The sequence below is a fragment of the Hipposideros armiger genome, unplaced genomic scaffold (genome assembly GCF_001890085.2).
Source record: "Hipposideros armiger isolate ML-2016 unplaced genomic scaffold, ASM189008v1 scaffold_1296, whole genome shotgun sequence".
NCBI lineage: Eukaryota > Metazoa > Chordata > Mammalia > Chiroptera > Hipposideridae > Hipposideros > Hipposideros armiger.
In genome coordinates this window covers 66,982-79,660 of record NW_017732646.1, presented here as the reverse complement: position 1 = coordinate 79,660, position 12,679 = coordinate 66,982, and the positions used below count along the sequence as shown (strand labels likewise).

Sequence of the window (12,679 nt, the reverse complement as noted above, 5' to 3'; positions counted from 1 at the left end):
GCAGAGATGTTCCAGTGTCCTTCTATACCCCTTCTAGATGAACAACCTCACTCAACCTACCCCAAGCAACCATGTAGTCCAACTTCTTGCATGCAGTTTCTTGACCTTGACAGGAAGCTGACAAATGTGAACAAGAGACTCTGTTGACACATCAGTTCCCATGATAATAATTAAATAGCATTATTCATGTTTGCTCATCTTGGTGTGACTGTCATGATGATTCCCAAATGACTTTAATGGAGAACATATCAGAGGTGACTGAATTCATTCTTGTGGGGTTAACAAATGCCCTAGAAATGCATCCCACTCTTCATAATCTTCTCTCTCATCTACCTTATCACTCTGCTTGGGAACCTTGGGATAATTATGTTGATAATGATTATGTTGATTCTATTGGACTCTTGACTCCACAATCCCATGTACTTTTTTCTCAGTAATCTCTCTGTGGTGGACTGTGTTTATGTCTCAGCTGTCACTCCCAAGGTAATCATGGGGTTTATCACAAAAGATAAGATCAGATCTTACAATGCATGTGCTGTCCAGATGTTCTTCTTTGCAGCTTTTGCCACTATTGAAAGTTTTCTCTTGGCATCAATGGCCTTTGACCACCATGTGGCAGTGTGTAAGTCCTTGCATTATACCACCACCATGGCAACTGCTGTGTGTGCCTTACTGGTCACTGGCTACTACATCTGTAGGCTCTTGGAATATTCCATATATGTGACTGTCACTTTCCACATCTTCTGTTATTCCAATGTTGTTAATCACTTTTTCTGTGACATTCCCCCACTGTTGCATCTCTCTTGTTCTGATATCAACATAAATAACATTGTGATTTTCACTTTGGTGGCATTCACTGTCTTTTTCACTCTCTTAGTTATCATCAACTCTCACCTGTTCATTTTTATTGCTATCCTGAGGATGCACTCAGCTAAGTTACCGAAGAAAGCTTTCTCCATCTTTGCATCCCTCCTAACTACTGTTTTCATTTCCTTTGGAGCAACCATCTTTATGTATTTACAGCCAAGTTCTAGTGATTCCAAGGACACAGACAAAATGGAATATGTGTTCTACACCATGATCATCCTCATGCTGAACCCTCTGGTCTAGTCTGAGGAACAAAGTAGTCAAGAGTGCCTTCAAGAAGGTGGTGGGAAAAGCAAACTATTAATTGGGTTATGCCTACTAATTAGACACAGCATGAAAACCATGTGAAACTTCTATGGGACTTCTAGTGTCTACAAATAACATTTGAATAAAAAATATTTTTGTACTCTGACTTTTGCTTCTCTATAAAATATTATAACTGTACGTACTCAGATAATAAATATTAGGACATAAGGATCTCCTGTTGTATATCAAAATTAAAATGTATCTACCCCTTTTCTTTTAAAATTTCTCATTAAAGTATAATTTTAATAAAATAACATACAATATTAGTTTCAGGAGTATGCCATAGTTATTTAACATTTATATACCTAAAAAAGTGATCACCATCATAAGTCCAGTAAGCATCCAATACCATACATTATTACAATATTTACTGTGTTCCCTCTGCTGTACATCACATCCCCATGATTTATTTATTTTACAACTGGAAATTTGAACCAGTTATTCTCCTTCAGCTTCCTCCCCTTCAAAATTTTTTCAATTTATATTCACTATTACTTTATAGTAATTTCAGGTGTACAGCATAGTGGTTAGACATTTATACAATTTACAAAGTGATTTCCCCAATTAGTTTAGTACCCACCAGGTCTGTTATAGTCTGCCTAGAATATTATTTTCCCTCTTTACTTTGTTAACTCCTACTCATCTTTCAGTACACATTGCAAGCATTAATTCCATAGGGAAGTCTGTTTTGGCATCCCTGAGTAAGTCAAATGCCCTATTGTAGGTTCTCAAAGCACCTTTGGAACACATATCATGGTTGCAAGTCTACATTTCTATAAATTAATGACCATCTTCCCCACTGAACTGTTCATTTCACATTGGCTGAGATTCTGGAACAGAATAGTCCCTCAACATGTATCTATTTAAGGAATAAATAACAACAAATCTAGAAACTGCCCAAATTTTCATATAATGAAACACTGTATTAAACAGCCATTAAAAAATAAGGCATGTTCTGATATAGAATGATTTCTAAGATATATTAAAATGAAAGAAACAAGTGCATAAGCGTATGTAAGATTCTATTTTTGTAAATTTACAAAGACTGCATATGTATGCTAGGTGCATACAATATTTTTCTAGAAGAAATTATTACAGAGGTTACATTTGGGAAATTGACTATGAGTTAAGAGGAGGGGAATTTTAAGTTTATTTTTATACATTTCTGCACTGTTTGAATTGGTGTACTACATTCATGTGCTACTTTTAATTAAAAAATATACATTGGTTTTAATAGAGGGCACAAGTGCTGACCAGCAGAGTGAGACAAGAAGTTGAAATGACTGAGCAATCCCTCTTTTGCAAACCTATCCAAAATATCTGAAAACATTTATCCATAAACTTATATGTACCCATATGTGCATTGCAGCATTAGTTGTGGTGGCCAACAAATGGAAATAATCAACAGATGACTTTTTAAAGCAATTTTTATTAGTTTCAGATGTACAAAGCAACATAATAGTTAGACATTTAAACACCTCATAAAGTGATAACCCACCCCCCAAGCTACTACCCCTCTGACATCTCATATAGCTATTACAATATCATTGACTATCTTCCCTATATTGTACTCCACATCCCATGACTATATATACCTATATATTTAGTTATAGTTGAAATGCAATATTATTCAACTTCAGCTTCAGGTGTATGGCACATTGGACACAGTCTATGAAGCGATCCCCCTGATAAATCCAGTACCCATCTTGTACCTTCCATGATCTTTACAACATTGTTGATTATATTCCCCATACTGTATTAACTACCAATTTGTATTTCTTAATACCTTCACCTTTTTCACCCTGCCCCCAGCATCTCTCCCATTTTATCACCCTGTTAGATCTAGTACCTATCTGGCACCGTACCCAGTTATTAAAATATTATTGACTATATTTCTTCTGCTATACCCTATATCCCCATGACTACCATGTAACAACCAAATTGTAATTCTTAATCCCTTTCCCTTTCACCCATCCTTAACCCCCCTCACATCTTAAAAAAGTCCCTCTAAGATTCCTTGTAATACTGGTTTGGTGATGATGAACTCCTTCAGCTTTTTCTTATCTGGGAAGCCCCTTATCTGTTTTTCAATTCTAAATGATAGCTTTGCTGGGTAGAGCAATCTTGGTTGTATGTAGTTGCTTTTCATCACTTGGAATATTTCATGCCCCTCCTTTCTTGCCTGCAAAGCTTCTGTTGAGAAATCAGCTGACAGTCTTATGGGGGCTCCCTTGTAGGTAACAAACTGCCTTTCTCTTTCTGCTTTTAAAATTCTCTTTTTGTTTTTAACTTTGGCATTTTAATTATGATGTGTCTTGGTGTTGGCCTCTTTGGGTTTATCTTGTTTTGTACTCTCTTCACTTCCAGGGCTGGTATATCTATTTCCTTTGCCAGGTTAGGGAAGTTTTCTGTCATTATTTCTTCAAATAGGTTTTTAATTCCTTGCTTTCTCTCTTCTCCTGTGGTGCCCCAATGATGCAAATAGTGGAACGCTTGGTATTGTCCCAAAGGCCCCTTAAACTCTCCTCAATATTTTGGATTCTTTTTTTCTTTTTGCTGTTCTGGTTGGGTGTTTTCTGCTACCTTATCTTCTACATTGCTGGTTGAATCCTCTGCTTCATCTAATGTACTGTTGTTTCCCTGTAATATATTCTTCATTTCCATTATTGTATCCTTTATTTCTGACTGATTCTTTTTCATGGTTTCCACATCCATTTTTATGCTTCCTATCTCTGTGTTGAAGTTCTCCCTGAGATCACTGAGCATTCTTATAAGCAGTGTTTCGAACTCTTCATCTGATAGATTGCTTATCTTTGTTTCACTTAGTACTTTTTCTGCAGCTTTGTTCTGTCTTTTATTTGGGATATGTTTCTTTATCTCCTCGTTTTGACTGCCTCCCTGTGTGTTTTTCTCTGTATTATTTAGATCTTCTGATCTTAGTAGAGTGGCTTTATGTAGTAAGTGTGCTGTGCCATTCAGTGGTACAGTCTTTCTGGTCACCTGAGACATGCACTCCAGGTGTGTCCCTTGTGTGGGTTGTGTGTGCCCTCCTCTTGTAGTTGAGCCTTGGTTGATATTAATAACTGCACATCAATGTGAGGGACAGACCCTTGGGCTCACTGGTTTTGAGGACTGGCCTTGACTACAGTGGAAGAGTTGTTGTGGAGGGGCTAATCCTACAGAGCAGGATCTGCCTCAGCAGGACTCTGGTACCTGCCTAATCTGCCTATTGGATGTGTCATACTTGGAGGCAGCTGGGTAGTGTTTCAGCTTGTTTTGAAGCTGGCTACTGGGGTTGCGAACTCCAAGACCTTGGAGGGGATCCACTGTAGGCAAGTTCAGCCATAACCTGTTCTCCACCCAGGGCCACCAAGCATGAGCCAGAAAGAAATCCACAGATGGCTGCCACCTGTGCTCTGATTGGAAGCATCTTGAGAGACCAAGCCAGAAACCAAGGCTGGCTGTTGCTAGTGCCATGCTTAGGGTTGCTCAGCCAGATCTACAGGACACACTCAAGCCAGATATTGCTTGTCTGTGTTCTGTGAATATTTGAGAGACCCTAGGAATGTCTGCAGCTTGGGATAAGGCAGGCGGTTTGCATGAAAAAACCACTGGAAACGGCCTGGGTGTTCCAGAAAGTTAGGAGGGGCTGGGTCTTGAATCACCAGGCTGTGGCGAATAGCAGAGACTCAGATATGGTGGCTGCCTGTATCCACACACTGGGAAGTAGGAGGGCTCAATAAAGAAACAATGGCTTCTGCCAGCTTCTCTGTCCAAGAGAAAGCCACCTTTCTAGCTCTGGTCTCAAACCAGACAACTCAGTTTCTTACCATATGTCCATGCCTCCTCTCCAGCCACTGCCCTAGTGCTGGAGCGCAGAGCAAGTGATTCTGTTGGTGGGCAAGTCCATGCATGGTCTCTTTAAGAGGAGTGCATGGAAGTGCAGCAACCTCATTCTCACTCAGTCACAATGTCCGCTGGTTTTCACAACCAGAAATTATGGGGATTTCCCTCCCTGGCACTGGAACCCTGAGCTGGATTGGGCCTGGGACCTCCTGCTCTTTTGGTGGGTGGGGAGGATTTCCACATCTGAAATATCCCTCCCAATCTTTGGTAGTAACACGGGTGTGGGACAAGTTCGTTCCACATCTCTGCCTTTCCTACAAGTCTCGAGGTGGCTTCTTCTTTGTGTCCTTAGTTTAAAGGCTTCAGTTCAGTTTGATTTTAGGTGATTCTCAATAATGGTTGTTTTGTAAATTAGTTGTTATTTTGATGTGGTTGTGAGAGAAGGTAAGCACAACATTTACCTACTGCTCCATCTTGGTTGTCCCTTCAATAGATGATCGAATAAAGAAGATGTGGTACATGTACACAACCGAATATTAGCCATAAAAAAGATGAAATACTGCCATTTGTGACAACATGGATGGACCTTAAGATTATCATGCTAAACAAAATAAGTCAGACAGAAAAGGTCAAGAACTATATGACTTCACTCATATGTGGGATATAAAACTGAAAACAACAAAGGAAAAAGACAATCAAAGAAACAAGAACTCATAGACACAGACAACAGTTTAGTGGTTACCAGAGGGCAAGGGAACAGGGGGATGGTAGAAGAGGAAAAAGGGGTCAAATACATGGTGATGGAAGGAGAACTGATTCTGGGTAGTGAACACACAACGAAAAATATAGATGCTATATTGTAGAGATGTACACTTGAAGCCAATATAATTTTACTTACAATTTCACCCCCCAAAAATTAATAAATATTTTTTACAAAGAAGTTCAAAGTCCATGTAAACACTCAGCAACTGGAAGCCATGCCACATTTGAAATAACCTGCTATATTCCCTATCTTTGTTGGTGACCCATATTTTCCCAGTAACCAAGCCAGGAAACCAAGTTATTCTCTACTCCTTTCTTTTTTTCTTAGCTCTCAGATCTAATCAGCTATGTCGTATTGACCCTGCCTTCTAAACAGCTTTCCATTCCATTCTCTCCTCACCATTCCCACTACCATTTCCCTAAATCAGCTTTTCATTCCATCTTTCTTGGACTACTGCAATACTCATACTTCCTGCTCATTCTTCAACTCATTTGCAATTCTGCTGCTAGAATAATCTCCCAATCTAATTAAATAAAAAAAAGACAAACAAACCAACCTAGCCTTATCTATTAATCTTTCCCATGGCCCTTTACATTTCAGCCAGCCTGATATACTTTCATCTACCAGGAAAACCTTGTTAGCTACTCCCTTAGAAATTTTGCATATATCCCTCCCTTTGTCTTAGATGTTCTCCCCTTCCCCATTTGCTTAGTTAACTTCCACTTATATTTCATTACTTTTTACCCTACCCCATCCCTTCAAAATAGGTTAGCTCCCATAGCATTTTGCCCTTATCCTTTAGAGTGCTCATCACATTTGTATTTGTTTTCCCTGTATCTATCTTCTCCACTTTCATCAAGAGAAATACTATACCCACAGTGCCTGAAAGAGAGCTTGGCATATAATAGTAGCTCAATAAATTATTATTAAATGGCTGACAGCCTGAATGAATAAATGAATGCAATTTGATGTACTGTATAAGACACACCTTAATTTGGGGCCCGAAACTTGAAAAAAAATGTATTACATAAAGTTATTGAACTCAAGTTTTATTCATCATAAAATTCATACAACTCCTCATCACTGTCAAAAAATCTACAGTCACTGTATAAGATGCACCCAGTTTTTCTACCCCAAATTTGTCAAAAAAGGGTATGTCTTATACATAGGGAAATGCGGTACATAACTCTTGTTTAAATCCCATCACTGGATCCTTACCATGTGAAAAACAAAGTTTATGATGTACTTCATGATTCGGTTCCTGCCTACCTCTCTAGGCTCATCTTTCCAAGCTGAAGCCTTTGTATCTCAATGTTGTAGCAATTCTTAATTACATAGAATTCCTGTGACAAACCTTGGGGCTTCTCTTTGCCTTCATGTATACTGATCCTGCCACATCAATTACCTCTCTCTACTTCTCCCTTATGAATATCTAATGAATACCCATTCATTAAAAAAAAAAACACCCAGAAGTCATCTCTTCAGAGAAGTCTTCCCACACCTCTTAAATAAGTTCATTCAGGCTTCCTCTGTACCTTGTATTTTTTTATTGTATTTATCATACTGTGAATATTCTCCAGGTAAGGAATTTTATCTTACTTGTCTTCTCCCCCTAATTTCTAACACACAATTAGAGTATAGTAAACAGTAAATGTCTGAGGTTAATTGAACATGAATTGTGTATAAGTACAAACTATTAATAGTATATCTATAATACCTGCATGTTTGTGAATAATTTGGAGGGGGGCAATAGAAAATGTTATCAAGGCTTTATATGTAGTAAATCCATTAACTGCCCTGAAAGACTAGCAAATACATTTTTTACTCGTAATAAACACTGATGTTGCTCCTTGAAAGACTGCATAAAGCTTTGTTTCCCTGGGAACAAATCTAGTGTGACAAGACCTTTTTTTTTCTCAGATCTAAGAGTTTAAATCTATGTGGAAAGAAAGGTAAAGTAAATGGCCTTTACAGACTATGCAGTTTAACAGCTGTGAATAAACCAACCATTTAGTACCCATGCAAGCATTCCTTGCCATCTTGTCATGTCACATGAAGGAATTGGGCTTAGCATATCTAATGACAGGGCAAAAACCAGAGCAGACACAGTTTTTCCTCTGCATAGGGACTTTCAAATTCACGGATACAAATTTGGAGTTAGCAAAGCCTAGGAAGCTACTGCCATTGTTTCCCGGCATTTGTATTAAAATCACTAGGGTCATCCTCCAGGTGAACAAAGTGTTTAACAACATAATGACTACAGGGTTTTTTGGGGGGGAGTGGCTTCCTAGGGCCCTTCCAATCTATACCAAATAATTCATCATTGTTAGGCCCAATATGTTGGAAAGCCCTTGGATGCTTTCTGTTCTAATGCCCTTTTGGCACAGTCAAGATCTAGCCCATTTTGGGACTCCTATATTCATCCTAGTGATTTTGAGGTTCTTTGGATCTTTTCCAGGATCATCATTGATCTAGGCTTATCCAGGGCATTTCTGAGGTCTGCAAGGGATCCCTCCAGATCCTTTGTTTTGGAACACCAGGGGTCAATGCAAACTCTACCCATTGTTCAAAGTCGAGTCAAAGTTATCTCAACTTCATTGAACTTTTCCTGGTTCACCCCACTTTGACCTGCACAAACCTTCCTTGGCATTTCTATGATGCTAACATTCTGCGTTCTATGACTAAAGGCTTGCTGATAGGGTCTTGTGTATTATTAACCAATTGTTTCATGTAGGGTATTCTTTTCTTCCCAAACTAGAGTGATACAAAGGTCTCTTAAGGCAGAAATCAAGACTTCCCATTTGAACCCATTTCAACAAATGTCATCTAGCACTTACTATGCTACACATTGCATTGGTTGCAACACTTTTGGTTGCCAACCACAGAAACTTATATGAGTAGATTAAGTACAAAAGGTGACTTAATTATAGGGATATATAATTGTCTTATGGAACCCAATGAGAGAAATAGAGCTGTGCCTGAGAAATAGACTGTTTTAATCTTTCTTTAGTTAGATTAATCTTTAATCTTTTTTGCAAACTAGTTTCCTCCACTTTGGATACTAACATGGTAGAAAACATAGCTTCAGATAATCCCTGGACATACTTTGCTGACCCAGACACACAAAAGCAGGATCTTTCTCAAAATTCCAATTCAAATTCCTGTAGCATGGAGTCTGGCCCAGGTGAAGTCACAGCATCAGTTCTGAGTCTGTCAACTCTGCTGATAATTTAGGTGGGGACACAGACATAAAATAATTTGAATAGAATATGGTTAAGTATTTTAAAAAGTTCTAAATTTATGGTGCTATCAGAGCAGAAAGAAGAGAAGTTGGGGCTCAGAAACTATAATTGAAAACAGAGGTTTAACAGGTGGGAAAAAAATTCCAAGAAGAGGGAACATCATGAATAAAGAAAGAGATGGGCAGGTGCAGCTGGTTAGCTTAGTTGGTTGGAGTGCAGTGCTCATGGCACCAAGGCTGCCAGTTTGAGCCCTGCTTGGGCCACTAAGCTTTGCCCTCAACAACTAGAAAAAAATAACTACTCAACTTGGAGTGCTCATAACACCAAGGTTGCTGGTTGAACCCTCATGCCCTCCACAACTAGATTGAAACAACTACTTGACTTGGAGTTGATGGGTCCTGGAAAAACACACTCTTCCCCAATTAAAAAAATGACATTAAAGAAAAGAAGGAGATGGACAAATGAAACAGAATGGTATGTCTGAGGATCTAAAAGCAACATAAAATAAGAGACGTAACATGTCTTAAAAGAGGCTGGAGAAAGGCCGGTCGAGTGGCGCATTGGTTAGGAGTTGGCTTGGGACACCAAATCTGGGCAGCAGGGCTCCAGTTTGGATCCCACATGAAGGCCAGTGACGCTGCACCCTCTACAGCTAAGATGGTGAACAACAGCTCGACCTGGAGTTGGGCTGCCGTGAGTAGCCAGTGACGGCATAGGTTGCAGTGAGGCTGGACAGCAGTGGGCATGAACGTTCGTGAGCTGCTATGAGCTGCCGTGAGTGGCCATTCAATGACCAGGAGCGATTGACTGTCCTGGGAAAAGTGCAATGATAATACCAACATGGGCCAGTGAAGCAACGTCCACCACAACTAGACTGAAGAACAAAAGGACAGTAACTTGTCTGTTCCCCTTCCCTGATTCCACAATGCTGTTCCCCTCCCCCAATTCCCCAATAAAATCTAAACAAAAGAGGCTGGAGAAATATGGGTGCCAGGAAGAGGAACCCCCACGATATCTGCTGTGAAAAAAAGGGGGATACCAACCATCAGGGTAAGACAGAAGGCTGGAGGAAATCCACATGTTTTATTAAAGGGCCTCTGCACAGGTTCACTCACTAACAGGCACTCACCTTGGGCTCCAGCAGAGGGAAAGTGACTTGGGATGCATCAGAGACATACAGGGAGAGACTGAGTTGTGTGGTTTCATGGTGAGGACTAGAGGGACTTTTGCCATATTTCTGGTGTAGAATCATCTTCTTGTGCAGCTGGCAGGTGGGTACCATTATTCCTGTGATGAGCCCTTCCACACATGACCAAATCTGAATCTACATTGGCCTGGTGAGCACCGCTCACTCTACCATGATGACTCCCTGAAATGCACAGGCTCTGCACCTGGTGCAGGAAGAGCTCTGGAACTTCAGAAGCTCTCCACAACTCCCCAACAGAGGCAGTGCCCTGTGACTCAGGGAACCAGCTCACGGAGGAGAAGCCTGCCTTCCAGACAACACCCGCCCCACCATTGTGTGAGAAGCTGGAACAGTGCACAGAAAATATAACACTACAGCATGAGACAAAATAAAGGTTACAGCAGGAAAGAAGACAACATTTCACCAACACCTACTGAAAAGCAAAAGAAAGACCTCTGCATATCAATCCATTGCAAAACCCACTCCTCTAGGTGACCAAGAAAAGAAATAATTATTTATTTATTTTAATTAATTAATTAATTTTAAAAAAATTTATTCATTAGCTGAGTCATCCTGCCAACTGTTGGCAGCTCAGCGGCAGCTCAGCTCGGCCTGGGCATCGAACTGCTGTTGCTCAGAGCTCAAACTCTTGAACGAGCTCTTAACCAACTGAGCCACTCAGCTGGCCCTAATAATGATTTAATTGGCATGAATAACCAAGATAACAAGACAGCTCTAAAAAGAAAATGAAGTCTCCAGAAAATGAACTTAAAGACGCTGGAATATGTGACATAAATGACAGAGAATTTTAGATTGCAGTTCTTAAAAAACTCAGTGAGATTCAAGAAAACACAGACAGACAATTTATTGAACTCAAACACAATCAAAGAAAACAATGAACATTTTACCAAAGAGACTGAAATTTAAAAGAGGAGCCAAATAGAATTTCTGGAGATTAAGAACTCAATAAAAGAAATGAAGAATGAAATAGGGAGCTTTGGTAATAGAGCTGACCAGATGAAGGAAAGAATAAGTGACATCGAAGATAGAAATCTGAAATGGCACAGATCGAAGAAGAGAGAGACTTGAGAGTAAAAAGAAAGCAAATAACTCTACAGAAACTTTCTGACTCCATCAGAAAAAGCAAGAATATTGAGATTACCAGAAAGAGAAGAAAGGGAGAAGGGAACAGAGACTATATTGAAACAAATAGTCAATGAGGAATTCCCAAACTTTGGAAAGAACTGAATCCTCAAATCCAAGAAGCAAATAGAAAACCTAATTAACTCAATCTCAACAGGCCTTTTCCAAGACACATGGTACTGAAGCTGTCAAATATTAATAACAAACAAAGAATGCTCAAGTCAGCCAGGAAAAAGAAAAATGTAACACATTAGAATATCATCACATTTTTCCATGGACACTCCACAAGCCAGAAGAGAGTGGAATCAAATATTCAAACTATTGAAAGAGAGAAATTATAAGCCAAGAATAATATATCCAGTGAAAGTGTCCTTTAGATATGATGGAGGAATAAAGACATTTCCAGACATACAGAAGCTGAGGAAATTTTCTAACACATGACTTGCACTACAGGAAATACTGAAAGAGGTTATTAGATCTGAAACAAAAAGCAAAAGAGTACAAAACCATGAGTAGCATTACAAACAGACGACAGAAGCAGTAAACGGCAAACCCTACACCAAATAAGACACTATACACTTAATAATAACATACAACATAAAGAAGGGGAAAAAAAGACAAAAGAAAAACCAAGAGGAAAAAAACAACTTGCTACTGCAGCAGATAAATCAATTTGCAGCATAAAAATGGAAAATTTGTGACAAAAAACATAAAAAAGGAGAGAGTAAATGTCTGAACTGGAACAAGGGAATGGAGAAAGGAAGCATGCTATAAAAAATGGAATACTCTAAATATGAAACTTCCTTTTACATAAATTTAATGGTAACCACTCAAAAAAAAACCTCTGAAATATAACACACACACACACACACACACACACACACACAAAGAAACAGAGGGAAAATCATAGAATACTACTACAATGAACTAATAGACAGCAACAAAAAGGCAAAGAAACAATGGAGACACCATCCTACCAGAAAGCAAAAGATAAAATGATAGGAAATCCTCACATATCAATCATCACCCTAAATGCAAATGGACTGAACTCACAAATAAAAAGGCACAGAGTAGCAGATTGGATAAAAAAAAAACTAAACCCAGCCATAAAATGCATCCAAAACACACATCTCAGCTACACGGACAAATATAGACTCAAACTGAAAGAGTGGAAATTGACACTCTAAGCAAATGGTATCCAGAGAAAACCACATGTAGCTATACTGATAACGGATGAAACAGACTTCAAGATAAAAAAGGTAACAGTAAAGAAAGATGGACATTTCATAATAATTCAGGGGACTACACAACAAGAAGACATAACAG

At 39.1% G+C, this 12,679-nt stretch overlaps 1 pseudogene; it reads left to right on the top strand.

Annotated features, from left to right (window-relative positions):
* Nucleotides 1-236: 236 nt before the first annotated feature.
* On the top strand, nucleotides 237-1,189 carry LOC109377117 (olfactory receptor 5B12-like; annotated as a pseudogene).
* The last annotated feature ends 11,490 nt before the right edge of the window (nucleotides 1,190-12,679 follow it).